Genomic DNA, 13,552 nt, shown 5'->3' on the forward strand with positions numbered 1-13,552 from the left:
GCTGGAGCCACCCAGGCACACACTCCCAACGATGTAAAATAGGTGATTAATAGTTCTTCAGCCAGGTAGCTCCAGCTATCCCAGGCTAGGCAATGGGGGAGGGGTGCTTCAGTTGTGTGTGGGGCCTAGCTGCAAGCAAGACCCCCACACACACTTCCACACACCCGCGATGTTCCGGCCCTCTAGCAAGACTTCTTTCCTCCCCCCGCCGATATAACAAAGTCTTTAGGGGAATGCACCAAAACACATCCACCTTTGGTTGATGAAGTTTCTCCCTCCCTCCACACTGGATAGTTGTTGATCTTTTTCGCCCTCTCTCCAACTCTCTGCAGCAGTATTAAAGGTTGTTGAATTTTCCGCTCTCCTCTTCTCCCTCTGGATGGATTGGAATGTAGAAAGCCCCTTCCTCCTCTTCCTGGGCTGTTTCACAGGGCTCACGAAGGCTTTCCAGGCAGGAGCAACAGCACGGAGCTCCTTCTCTCACAGCTCCAGGCTCCAACTGAATAGGCCACGCCTCCAAAGCTCCACCATTGGTCCATAGATTCCCTGAAAGTAGCAGGCCAGGTGGATAAGGTGGTTAAGAAGACATATGGAATGTTTGCCTTTATTGGCCGAGGCATAGAACATAAGAGCAAGGAGGTTATGTTTAAATTGTATAATACTTTGGTTAGGCCACAACTGGAGTACTGCATGCAGTTCTGGTCTAAGTATTATAGGAAGGACATAAATGCACTTGAGAGGGTGAAGAGGAGATTTGCTAGGATGCTGCCTGCAATGGAGAATTTTAGTTATGAGGACAGATTGGTTAGGCTGGGTTTGTTCTCATTGCAACAGAGGAGGTTGAGAGGAGACCACATTGAAGTGTACAAAATATTGAGGGGCATGGACATCGTGGATAGTAAGTGTCTATTCCCATTGATGGAGGGGTCTATTACGAGGGGGCATAGTTTTAAGGTGGTTGATGGAAGGTTTGGAGCGGATTTGAGGGGGGGAGAGATTCTTCATGCAGAGGGTTGTGGGGATCTGGAACTCGCTGTCTGGAAGAGTGGTGGATGCAGAAACCCTCACCACTTTTAAGAGATGCTTGGATAGGCACTTAAAATGCAGTAACCTGCAGGGTTAATGGACCTAGAGCTGGTAATTGGGATCAGAATGGATGATCTTTTGTTGGACGGTGCAGATATAATTGTAATACTGCAGGGAATAGAATACAGTCAGGGTGATCTCCTGAACTAGTTTTGATCGCCTGGATGGGTCGCAGACGAATTTTCACAGATTTTTTCTCCCTAATTTGGCCTTGTTTTTAATCTGTTTTTTTCCCTCTCCCAGGAGATCACATGGCTCTGGCTGGGGTGGCTTGTAGATTGTTTCAGTATAAGGAGTGTCGCAGTTGTGTGAGGTGGACTGGTTGGTCTGGGTGCTCTTTATCTTTCCGTCATTGTTCATAGGTTTATAGAAACATAGAATCATTGAAAATAGATGGAGAATTAGGCAATTCTAGCCTTCGAACCTGTACCATCATTCAATATGCTGATGGCTGATCATACAACTTCAGTACCCCATTCCTACTTTCTCTCCAACCCCCGTTGATCACTTTAGCCGAAAGGGCCAGATCTAAGTCACTTTTGAATATATGTAACGAACTGGCCTCAACAACTTTCTGCGGTAGTGAATTCCACAGGTTCACAACTCTATGAATGAAGACGCTTCTCCTCATCTCAGGCTTAAATGGCTTGCCCCTTGTCCTTGGACTGTGACCCCTGGTTCTGGACTTCCCCAACATTTGGAACATTCTTACAGCATCTCATCTGTCCAATCCTGTCGGAATTTTAGATGGTTCTATGAGATCCCCTCTCATTCTAGATTTGTCAAGCGTGATTTCCCTTTCATAAATCCACGCTTACTTGGACCAATCCTGTTACAGCTTTCCAAATGTGCTGCTATGAAATCTTTAATAATTGATTCTAAAATTTTCCCCACGACCGATGTCAGGTGAACCAATTAATAATACGCTCTTTTCTCCTTCCCTCCTTTTTTCGAAAGTGGGGTTACATTAGCTAGCCTCCAAACCATAGCAAATAATCCAGAATCTATAGAATCTATAGAGCACCAATGCAACCACTATTTCTAGGGCCATTTCATTAAGTATTCTGGGATGTAGACTATCGGGCCTTGGGGATTTATCAGCCTTAAATCCCGTCAATTTCCCAAACACAAGTTCTTGAGTAATAATGATTTCCTTCCGTTCCTCCTTCTCGCTAGACCCTCGGTCTCCTAGTATTTCTGGATTGTAATTTGTTCTTTGTTAGTGAAGACAGAACCAAAGTATTTGTTCAATTGGTCTGCCATTTCTTTGTTCCCCATTATAAATTCACCTAATTCTGACTGCATGGGACCTATGTTTGTCTTCACTAATCTTTTTCTCTTCACATATCTATACAGCTTTTGGCAGTTAGTTTTTATATTACCTGCAAGCTTACTCTCATACTCGATTTTCCCCGTCCTAATTAAAACTTTTAACCTCCTCTGCTGAGATTAATTTCACCCAGTCCTCAGGTTTGCTGCTTTTTCTGGAAAATTTATATGATCTTCCTCGGATTTAACACTATCCCTAATTTCCCTTGTTAGCCATGGTTAGAAACATAGAAACAAAGAAAATAGATGCAGGAGTAGGCCAATCGGCCCTTCGATACTGCACCACCATTCAATATGACCATGGCTGATCATGCACTTAAGTAATCCATTCCTGCTTTCTCTCCATACCCCTTGATCGCTTTAGCCATAAGGGCCACATCTAACTCCCTTTTGAATAGAACTAATGAATTGGCCTCAACAACTTTCTGTGGTAGAGAATTCCACATGCTCACAACACTCTGAGTGAAGAAGTTTCTCCTCATCTCGGTCCTAAAAGGCTTACTCCTTATCCTTAGACTGTGATCCCTGCTTTCCCAACATTGATTACATTCTTCCTGCATCTAACATGTCCAATCCCGTTTCTATGCGATCCCCTCTCATTCTTCTAAATTGCACTGAATATAAGCCTGGTCGATCCAGTCTTTCTATAGATGTCCATCCTGTCATCCCAGGAATCATTCTGGTGAACCTTCGCTGCACTCTTTCAATAGCAAGAATGTCCTTCCTCAGACTAGGAGACCATGACACCCAGGTTTTGTTGCACCTCCCCTTTTACTAATCTATCACCATTCAGATAATATTCTGCCTTCCGAATTTTACCACCAAAGTGGATAACCTCACATTTATCTACATTATACTGCATCAGCCATGTATTTGCCCACTCACCTAAACTGTCCTAGTCATCCTGCAGCCGATTAGCATCCTCCTCACAGCTCACACTGCCACCCAGCTTCGTGTCATCTGGAAATTTGGAGATGTTACATTCAATTCCTTCCTCTAAATCATTAATGTATATTGTAAATGGCTGGGGTCCGAGCACTGAACCTTGCGATACCCCACTAGTCACTGCCTGCCATTCTGAAAAGGACCCATTTATTCATATTTGCTTCCTGTCTGCCAAACCAGTTTTCTATCTACATCAGCATATTAACCCCAATACCATGTGCTTTAATTTTGCAAACTAATCTTTTGTGTGGGATCTTTTCAATAGCCTCTTGAATGTCTAAATACACCACATACCCTGGCTCCCCCTTGTCCACTCTACCAGTTACATACTCAAAAAATTCTAGATTTGTCAAGCATTATTTCCCTTTCATAAATCCATGCTGACTTGGAATGATCCTGTCCCTGATTCCCAAATGTTTCGCTATTGCATCTTTAATAACTGATTGCAACATTTTCCCCACCACCGATGCCAGGCTGACTGGTCTATAATTCCCTGTTTTCTCTCTCCCTCTTTTTTAAAAATTGGAGTTACATTATCTTCCCTCCAGTCCATAGGGACTGATCCAGAGTCTACAGAATGTTGGAAAATGACCACCAATGCATCCACTATTTCTAGGGCCATATCATTAATTAATTTGGGATGCAGACTGTCAGGCCCTGCGGATTTGTCTGCCTTGAATCCCATCAATTTTCCGAACATAATTTTTTGACTAATAAGGATTTCCTTTAGTTCCTGCTTCTCGCTAGACCCTAGCACCCCTAGTTTTTCCGGAACATTACTTGTGTCTTCCTGAGTGAAGCCACCTTCACCGTTTTATTGTTTATACCAGATAGGGATGTACAATTATTGAAGTTCATCCATGTGATCTTTAAATGTCTACCATTGCCTTTCCACCGTCAACCCTTTAAGTATAATTCACCAGTCTATCCAAGCCAATTCACGTCTCATACCATTGAAGTTACCTTTCTTCAAGTTCAGGATAATAGTCTCTGAATTAACTGTATCACTCTCCATTTTAATGACGAATTCTACCATATTGTGGTCACTCTGCCCCAAGCGAGCTCGCACAACAAGATGGCTCTTTTATCCTCATCATTACACAACACCCAGTCTAGGATGGCCAGCTCTCTAGTTGGTTCCTGAACATATTGAACTAGAAAGCCATCCCTTAAACACTCTAGGAAATCCTCCTCCACTGTATTGCTACCAGTTTGGTTAGCCCAATCTATATGTAGATTTATGTCACCCATGATAACTGCTGTACCTTTGTTGCACGCATCCCTAATTTCCTGTTTGATGCCATCCCCAACCTCATTACCATTGTTTGGTGGTCTATACACAAGTCGCACTAGCATTTTCTGCCCTTTGGTGTTCCCCAGCTCTACCCATACAGATTCTACATCATTCAAACTCATGTCCTTCATTGCTATTGCATTCATCTCCTCTTTAACCAGCAACGCTACCCCACCTTCATTTCCGTTCTGTCTATCTTTCCTGAATATTGAATACCCCTGGATGTTGAGTTCCCAGCTTTGGTCTCCCTGGAGCTGTGCCTCCGTAATCCCAATTACATTGTATCTGTTAACAGCTATCTGCACAGTTAATTCATCCACCTTATTACGAATGCTCCTCGCAGTGAGACACAGAGCTTTAAGTCTTGTTTTTTGAACAATATTTGTCCTTTTAGAATTATATTGTAATATGGCCCTTTTTGATATCTGCCTTTGATTTCTCTGTCCTCCTCTTTTCCTTATCTCCTTTCTCCCATTTGCTTCTGCCCCCATTTTACTTCCCTCTGTCTCCCTGCATAGATTCCAATCCCTCTGCCATATTAGTTGAAACTCTCCCCAACAGCATGAGCAAACACTCCCTCTAGGACATCAGTTCCGATCCTGCCCACGAGCAGACCATTCAGTTTGTACTGGACCCACCTCCCCCAGAACCGCTTCCAATGTCCCAGGAAATTGAATCCATCCCTCTTGCACCATTCCTCAAGCCATCTTAACTATCCTGCTATTTCTACTCTGACTAGCACGTGGCACTGGTAGAAATGCTGAAATTACTACCTTTGCTGTCCTACTTTTTAATTTAACTCCTAACACCCTAAATTCAGCTTGTAGGACCTCATCCCGTTTTTTCCGATTTCGTTGGTACATATATACACCACAACTGGCTGTTCACCCTCCCCTCTAGAATGCCCTGCAGCCGCTCCGAGACATCCTTGACCCTTACTCCAGGGATGCAACATACCAGACTGGAGTCTCGATTACGGCCACAAAAACACCTATCTATTCTCCTTATATTAGAATCCCTGACCACTATAGGTCTCCCACTCTTTTTCCTGCCCGCCTGTACAGCCGAGCCACCCATGGTGCCATGAACTTGGCTGCTGCTGCCTTATCCTGATGAATCCCATCCCCCATCAATATCTAAAGTGGTATATCTATTTTGGTGGGAGATGACCACCGGGAACGCCTGCACTACCTTCCGACTCCTGCTCTGCCTGTTGGTAACCCATTGCCTATCTACCTTTGTAAACTTTATCTGTGGTGTGACCAACTCACTAAACGAGCTATTGACGACATCCATTGCATCGTGGATGCTCCAGAGTGAATCCATGCACAGCTCCAGTGCCACAATGCAGTCTGACAGGCGCTGCAGCTGGATACACTTCGTGCACACATAGTAGTCAGGGACACTGGAAGTGACCCTGATTTCCCACATAGCACAGGAGGCGCATGAAACGGTTCTCGGCTCTCCTGCCATGTCTTAACCCTTAAATCAACTTAATTTGTCAACAATACCAAAGGTTTTCTTCCGAAAGTAAAAAGAAAAATACTCACCCTGTACCCTTTACGGCTGCAGACCAAGGGCCGTGCGGCTCTTTGTCGGCCAGCATGGACACGATGGGCCGAAATGGCCTACTTCTCCGCTGTAAATTTCTATGTTTTTATGTTTCTATGTAACCACACAGCCGATTGATTTTAGTATTATCTGAAAACTTATTTTTAGCAGTCCCTATATTCAAGTCTAGATTATTGATATATATCCTATAAAGCAAGGGACATTGTACTGAGCCCTGCATAATCCCACTGGAAACATCCTTCATGTCATAAAGACACACATCAACGATAGCACTTTGCTTCCTGCCTCTGATCCAAATTGGGATCCAACTTGCCACTTTGCCCTGGATTCCACGGGCTTTTACTGTCATGACCGGTATCCCATGTGCGACCTCATCAAAAACTTGCTAAAAATCCAAAGACCTACATCATGCGCACTGCACTTATTGATGCTCCTGGTTACCTCCTTAAAAAATCCAATCATGTTAGTCAGACAAAGCTTTCCTTAACTCATCCGTCGCTGATTAATCCATGTTTTTATAAATGTAGATTTATCCTGTCCTTCAGGATCTTTTCCAATACTTTTCGCACCACTGAATTTCGGCTGACTGACCTGCAGTTACTCAGTCTGTCCATTACTCCCTTCTTAAACAAATATACTCATTTGCAGTACTCCAGTCCTCTGGCACCACGCCTGAAGCCAGAGAGGATTGGAAAATGAAGGTCAAAGCCTCTGCTATTTCCTCTTTTGCTTCACTAAACAGCTTGGGATACATTTCATCCGGGACTGTGGATGTATACACTTTCTAAGCTGCTAAACCCCATAATACATCCTCTCACATCATGATTATTTCATCAAATATTTCACAATCCTCGTCCTCAATAGCAGTGTCTGCATTGCCCCTCCTTTGTCAAAACAGACGCAATGTATTCATGACGAATCATAGCCACATTTTCCACCTCCACACAGATTACCCTCATAGTCTGTAATATGCCCTCCCCTTTCATTAGTTATCCTCTTAATATATTATAAAACATCTTTGGGTTTTCCTTGATTTAAGTTGCCAAGAATTGTTCATGCTCTCTCTTTGGTTTCCTAATATCCCTTTTAATATCACCCCTGGACTTTCTACACTCCTCTTGTGATTCAGCAGTACTTTACCCTCGGTATCTGTCATAAGCTTCCTTTTTTTTCTTTAATCTACCCTGCATATCCCGAGACATCCGGGGGAGGGGGCGGGTTGGGGGGCGGCGGGGGATAAATGTGTTAGTCCCACTCTTTTTCTATAACGGCATATATTTGGCGTGACCCTCCTGGATCTCCTTCTTGAATGCCTCCCACTGCTCTGACAGTGATTTACCGTAAAGTAGCTGTTTCCAATCCACTATAGCTAAATCACATCTCAGCTGAGCAAAGCTAGGTTTTCACCAATGTAGAACTTTTATTTCTGGTCTATGCTTGTCCTTTTCCATAACTAGATTATGGTCACTAGCATCTAAATGCTCTCCCACTGATACACCTTCCAACTGCCCAGCTTCATTCCCTGAGACTAAATCCGGTAATGCTGTTCCACCTGCAGAGGAAGCAACTGCAAATAGTTCCGTGTGTGCAAACTCATGGCAAACTCCAAACCATCGTTGACACCTTCACTGAAGCCGCTGAGAGACTGCGACTTATATTAAACATCTGTTAGACAAACGTTCTCTACCAACCTGCTCCCGCAGTACTGCCCCCGATTATCAAGATCCATGACGAGACTTTCAACAGCATGTAACACTTCCCATACTTCTGTCAGCGAGGACAGATATCGATGCCAAAATCCAATACTCCTTCAGTGCGCCAATCCAGCCTTCAGTCGCCTGAGGAAAATTGTGTTTGAAGACCAAGATGTCAAACCCAGCACCAAGCTCATAGTCTACTGAGTTTGAGTGATACCCGCCCTACTATGTGCTTTTGAGACAAGGTCAACACACAGCAGGCCTCTCAAAGCACTGATGAATTGCCACCAATGCTGCCTCCGTGATATCCTGCAAATCCATCGGCAGGATAGGTGTACCAGCTTCAGTGTTCACTTTCTGGTCAACATCCCGAGCATCCAGGCATTGACCATGCGTAACTAGCTCTGATGGACGGGTCACATTGTCCACGGGCCTGAGATCAGACCCTGGAAACAGGCATCCTACACAGAAACATAGAAACATAGAAAATAGGTGCAGGAGTAGGCCATTCAGCCCTTCGAGCCTGCATCACCACTCAATAAGATCATGGCTAATCATTCCCTCAGTACCCCTTTCCTGCTTTCTCTCCATACCCCTTGATCCCTTTAGCCGTCAGGGCCATATCTAACTCCCTCTTGAATATATCCAATGAACTGGCATCAATAACTCTCTGCGGTAGGGAATTACACAGGTTAACAACTCTCTGAGTGAAGAAGTTTCTCCTCATCTCAGTCCTAAATGGCATTCTCCTTACACCTAACTCCTTCTTGGCAAGCGAATGACAGGACGCAGAAAAAAATGCTTCCAGGATGCCCTGAAAGCCTCCTTGAAAATATGTAGCATCCAGTCCAACACTTCTGAATCCCTGGGCTAAGACTGCTCGAAGTGGAGGAGAATCATTCGTGAAAGCACCAAACACTTTGAATATCTTTGTCAGGAACATGCAGAAGCAAAATACCAACAGAGGAAGTAAGGTATGACAAACCGAGCACCCCATCCACCCGTCCCTTCAACAACCAACTGCCCCAACAGTGACACTCTCTGTAGATCCCGCATAGGACTCATGAGTCACCTTATGCAGACTCGAAAGGCCGAATGGCCTACTCCTGCACCTATTTTCTATTTTCTATTAAAAAAATTTTACTGTGGAAGCAAGTCTTCCTCGACAACGGGTGACTGCCTCAGGAGAAGACAGATATACCTGCAGTGGGTGACAGAGAGAGGTGTAACAGACTGCAGTCATAATGATACACCTGAAGGGGGAGATAGAGTGGTGTGTATATGAGTGCAGTAAAACAGATAAACCTGCAAAAGGAGATCAAGAGAGGTGTTTATATAGTGCTGTGATACAGCGTCACCAACAGAGGGAGATGGAGAGAGGTATAAATGAGAGGGCAGTGACACATCGATACTCCAGCAGCGGGACATGGAGGGAGATTTATAATTGTGTATATTGGAACCCAAAGGGACATAGACAAGTATCACTGAGCAAAGACTCTCTTGTAATGATGGGCTATTGTACAGTGACGTATAAGTGCTCAGTAAAAGCAGACAATTATTCGGTATGAAGCTCAGACAGACACTGTTGGATGCTCACTGTGTAAAGCACAGGGGCAGCTACACAACACACACTGTACAGGATGGGCAGGGTGAATGGGAGGAGTCTTAGGAATAAACAGGGAGCCAAAGAACAACAGGAGAGGGTGGGAAGCAGAAAAAGTGAGCTGGGAAAAATAAGCATCAAAGATGTCTTGTTGAGCAAATGAATATGAGAGACCCCAGCAGCAGGAAAGTGTACCTGTGCAGGTGAGTGAGACTAACCAAGCTCCATCAGTACAAGCTGGATAGGTCTACCCTCAGTGGGTGAAGGAGCATTGCGGACAGTAGGGCCTGCACTGACAGCGGAAGGCGTCATTTCGGACGAGGCAATTGTTCAACCCTCACCACGCCCCTCCTGCCACAGTTATAGACAGACTCGCCTTGTATCTCCCACACCTGTGGGACTGGTTAAGTTGGAGGAAGCAGCAGTAGATTGAGGAGATTTGGACCGGAAGAAAGGGTTTTGATTGACATGACTGGGCTATATCAGGAGAAGCACAGCTAATGATCTGTCTCCATTACTCCTGGGATGTGCAACAGCAGTCTCATCAATCAGCATCTCCATGTGTTAAACTCTGGGTCATAAAATCTAGATAGTGAATATGTGTTGTATGTCAATGTGCTTGTCTCTGTGTCTTTCAACTATGCCTCACTGTACAGTTAATGATGGTGTATTCTAGGACGCTCTGCCATTAAATTCTGTCTGAATCTTTAGGTCAGTCAGCCGAAACAATACGACACCAGATGAATTTCTAGGCCTGTGTCTCACTGACCATGTAATGAAGGCACATTGTAGGATGATTATACTGTGTGGTGCCCTGTGAATGTGTGAGCCTCCCTCGTTTAACTGTGTGCGTGTGTGTTTGTTTTTGTGTGTGAGAGAGAGAGATTAGAGCCTGCCTGAATCTCTCTCTCTCTCTCAGTCCCAGCTCTGAGAATTTCCCGGCCCGCCCCTCACCCCGCTCCCATGTACTGTGCCCAGGTTCCAATCGAGTGCTGAAGAAAGATTTCTGGACTATGGGTCGACAGTCTGTGAGTCGGTGGTGCAGTGGATTATGGGAGGGATCGCAGACCTTGTGAGATGGTAGAAGAGATGAGTCTAGGAGGGAGCAGAGACCGTGTGGGATGGCGAAGGATCAGCATCCAGGAGCAGGAGCAGACCGCCTGGGAACGTGGAGGAGCAGAATCCGGTCCGTGTGAGAATCTGAAGGATCAGAGTCCGGGAGCAGGAGCAGACCGTGTTGGATGCTGATAATTGCATCTTTAAATTCACTCTCCCCATTCAAATTTCTCTCTCTCTGTTACCTTCTATTTCTCTTTTCTCACTTTTTCTCACTTCTCTTTTCTTTTTTTCTCTCTTTCCTTGCTCATTGTTTCTTTCTCCCCTTTTCTCATGTTTTATATCCTGTCTTACGTATTTACTATTCAACCCTGACCTCATCATCCCCTTCCCCTCTTTTACTGTTTTATTTATCTTTTATTCTCTTCCCCTTTTCTTATTCGTCCTGTCGTTTTTTCCTCCTCCTCTTTTTCCCTCTTTTCTTTTCCTATTTATTGTTGTCCTCTTTTTCGCGTCCCCTTTTCCTCGTTTCTTTCTCTCTTTGCCCCCTCTCATGCACTTTTTCATCCACATATGGGAAATCCAGAAAATGCAATCTGTCAAGTTACGCCGTGACAGCTCATCGAACCGTAAAATGTGTATTGCTGAAGAACAGTTGGGCTATTGCCCACGCAACTCTTATGGCTGGTAAAATCAGCTGTAGGGCCTGCTTTCATCAACATAAAAGTATATATAAGGCTTAAGCACAACAGTTAAAAATCGAAAATTACGCACATACACTTTAAATGAGATTTTGCAAATATGGGACTGATTTAATTTGTTTAAAATTATTATTTTTAAATGAGAGAAGAAACATTTTTGCAATGTGCAAGAGATAGAAAGAAAAATGCAGAGATACAACGAGCGATAGAGAGGTACAGTTGCAGAAAGATAGAGATGGAGATTCCACAAGAGCAGAAGTTGTTGCGTGGGGACTCGAGGAAATAGAAAGAGAAGAGGGAGTTAGAAAAGTGGAGTGAGTACCAGGGAGAGACACTGACTGTCAGATGTAAAGAAAGAAGTTAAAACGACAGGAGCCAAGCAGAAATAGAGATGTGCAGATCGAGAAAGATTGTGTGAGAGAGAGAGAGGTATGGAAAGGAATCTGTCCCGAGATGTCTTGACATACCAGATGTACCTGTGTAAGCTATTATTGCAAGGTAATTATTACAATGAATACACAGCTACATACAACTTTGAAGTTAATAAAATACGCGCATCTCAATCCCATGGAGACTGTGAAGATACCGACCTGGCAGAGACAATATAAATTACTCCCAGTGTATCCTTGATCTATTTATGCAATGAAAAGGTACAGAATGAGAAAGAGAGCTAAATGGTTAAAATTTAGCGCTCAGCGGGTATGAAACAGGCGGTAACAAATCGACTGTGCGTCATACATCCTGTCCCACCTTCCTTTGCATTGGCTTTTGGATAAGACATTAAACTATCCCTTTGAACAAGAGCATGGCAGTTCCCTATGGTGTCCTGGTCAACTTATGTCCCTCAACCAACATTGATAAAACAGATTATCTGGTCATTATCTTATTGCTGTTTGTGAGAGCTTACTGTGCTCAAAATGATTCCTGAATTTCCTATATTAGAACAGTAACTGCAGATCAAAAGTAATTGTTTGGCTGTAAAGTGCTGTTAGATGGCCTGGAGTTGTAGAATACGCTCTTTCTCTTTATCCCTCCCATGTCCACAGTATGCAATGTATTCTTGACTCACAATCTTGGATGGAAGAGATTCTGTCTGCATCAAAATGCAGAGACTCGAGATACAGAAGCGGCTGCGAGAAATTGAACCAGTTTATTAGCGATCTTGAAACGGAAGGATGCCAAATATAATGGCAGTGGACATTTCGTTACTCGTCTTTTATGCTGCTTCACCACTGCAATGTGCATTTTCATCATAATAACCTGTTCAACTGCGAAATAACATTACATTGTAGCTCAAATGTAGAGGAAATGCTCGATCGATATGGTGATTATTTGCAACACAGAATTATCTCAATACATCCCCTGCAATAAAGCTTGGACATCAGTGTGCCTTGTGTGTTGTTTCATTACCTCTAGTATGTGTTTTGCTCATGCAGCAAAGGGACATCTCTGAGCGGATTGATTTCATGATGGTGTCGACCTGCAGCGAAGATGTCTTATTTTTGCCTTGAATAATGAATAATTTCTAAAAGGACAAAGGACTATCTGGACTCTGTGGCACATTGAGCTGTGATCATCTGCGATTAGTAAAGGAAAAAAGTTCCCTGGACCTGATGACCTGCATCCTAGGTTCCTATCATTGCGAAAATGCTGGAATCCATTACTAAGCAAGTAGTAGCACGACATTTAGGAACACTTAATGCAGTCAATAAGAGTCAGCATGCATTTTTTGAAAGGAAAATCATGTTTGACACATTTTCTGGAGTTCGGTGAGAATGTTACGAGAAGAGTGGATAAAGGGGATCCAGCAGATGTTATGTGTTTGGATTTCCAGAAAACATTAGAAAAGGTGCAACATAAAAGGGAACTGCACAAGATAAAAGCTCATGGGTTTGAGAGGAACATATTAGCATGGATAGAGGATTAGCTAATTAAAAGAAAACAGAGAGGTGTGATAATTTTCAGGTTGGCAAATAGTAACTAGTGGAATGCCAGAGGGATCGGTGCAGGGGCCTCAACTATTTACAATCTATATTAATGACTTGTGTGAAGGGACTGAATGTAGACAAATTTCCTGATTATACAAATGAGAAAGCAAGTTGTGAGGAGTATGCAACGAATCTGCAAAGGGATATAGATAGAGTAAGTGAGTGGGCACAAATTTGGCAGATGGAGTATAATGTGAGAAAATGTGAGATTATCCACATTGGTCGGAAAAATAAAAAAGCAAATTATTGTTTAAATGGGAGTGATTAGAAAATGCTGCTGT

Source organism: Pristiophorus japonicus, chromosome 19 (assembly GCF_044704955.1).
Source record: "Pristiophorus japonicus isolate sPriJap1 chromosome 19, sPriJap1.hap1, whole genome shotgun sequence".
In the NCBI taxonomy this organism is placed as follows: domain Eukaryota; kingdom Metazoa; phylum Chordata; class Chondrichthyes; family Pristiophoridae; genus Pristiophorus; species Pristiophorus japonicus.